Source organism: Hakea prostrata, chromosome 10, assembly GCF_041222555.1.
Source record: "Hakea prostrata isolate BN-2017 chromosome 10, UWA_Hpros_2, whole genome shotgun sequence".
NCBI classification, from domain to species: Eukaryota; Viridiplantae; Streptophyta; class Magnoliopsida; order Proteales; family Proteaceae; genus Hakea; species Hakea prostrata.
Window position 1 is genome coordinate 38,563,501 of NC_142609.1, and position 1,620 is coordinate 38,565,120.

General features: G+C 32.8%; 1 non-coding gene across 1 annotated transcript; it reads right to left on the reverse strand.

The window, feature by feature from the left end:
• Positions 1-1,045: 1,045 nt before the first annotated feature.
• Positions 1,046-1,125, reverse strand: TRNAL-UAG (transfer RNA leucine (anticodon UAG)). The gene has a single exon. It is a non-coding gene; the product is annotated as a tRNA-Leu (tRNA).
• Between the last annotated feature and the right edge of the window lie 495 nt (positions 1,126-1,620).

The window sequence follows — 1,620 nt, forward strand, 5'->3', positions numbered from 1 at the left end:
GTGTCAACTAAGCAACCTCTTCTCTAATACAATTTTGCGTGTAATAGTTGCAATTTTGTGTAATTGTCTTTCCAAACATTTGTTGGGCTTGGGCAATTTCTCAAACATCTTATGGCTCATGTGATCATGTTATGATAGTATTTCTCTCGTTTATGTCTCTATTTGTAAAGAAAATCAAAATTTGGTCCTGAATTTTTTTTTTAATGAATGGTTCTATAGTGCAACTTGGAGTATGTTTATTATAGAATATTTCATTTAAGTGAGTGGGTATTTGGAGAAAATGATGTAACAATTAATACATCCCGTTACCATCTTTAGCCACTTATATCCGGGGGGAAAAAATCCCCTGTTGTGCACATATCTCTGCTATGTATAGTAGTGCATTTTTGTACCAAAGAATTTGTTGAAATTAGAATTTATTTTTTTTAGTCAAATAAAAGCTTGATATTAATTAAGATAGCAGAAATATAAGGTAGTAGGGTCTATTACATTTAATGATTTGGTATGGTCTATACAGGACTGAAATGCTAAATACATGAGCCATTGGTGGAGTGTAGTGTTACAAAAACCATTAAGATTTGTATCATTAATGTTAGTTACTATGTTTATCAGAATTGAGACATAAATTATCAGCCACTTGTGATTAAGTGGTAGAAGTAAATCAAGAAGTTCTTTGTCATCTCACCATATATTTTGTATTTCAAGATTGTGGTGCTGGGCAGTGCTTGATCTATCACTTCCTTTAATCCAATCAAGAATGCCTCAACGAGATTAGAAGTTAAATTTTAAATTTTAACAATCCTCAATAGTCTTGTATTCTGTTTTCTCTTGAATCAAATCGAACCATTCTTTTGTGCAGCTAGTATTTAATAGAATCCATGTAGCATCTATCCAATGTTGGCACCATGTCAAAGGCAACAATCTAGTATGAAATAGTTGTCCCTTTCTACCAATGAAAAAAACTATAAAATAAAAAGAAAATTAACCATAATCAAGAGATTTTTTAAAACTTTTAATCGGCCTCAATAGACCAACGTTGAAATAGTGACAGCTGTGGGATTTGAACCCACGCCCTTTCGGACCAGAGCCTAAATCTGGCGCCTTAGACCACTCGGCCAAACTGTCAGTTGATATTAGCATTAGAATTAAACCATTGTAAGGTCAACACCAGAAACACACCGAGAGGAACTGTTGGTGTTTCCTTTTCCCATTTGTATTCTAGTTTGAGGCTTCTGATGGATGCTAAAAAATAATTTTTTAGAAAGAAACTTGATATTTTTGTAAAATTCTTCCATAGAAGAGTTATAAGGGCTTAGTGTTTCTTTCCATCTCTAGATAATAATCTCTTATAGAAGGAAGTATGAAGGACTTCATAAAATGAGGCTATGAAATATTTAAGGGCCTGTTTGGTTACGCGAATCCAGAGATTTCAAATCTCTGGATTCACAAATGGGAGATTTTTACCTGTTTGGTTGTGTGAATCTCTAGATTCATGAAATCCAGAGATTCACATTTTTACACTAAAAATGTAAATTTGTAGATTTATGGGTATGAGGTGAAATCCAGAGATTTCATCCATACTATCAAAGCGTTAAAGATTTGAACCATAATTCAATAAAT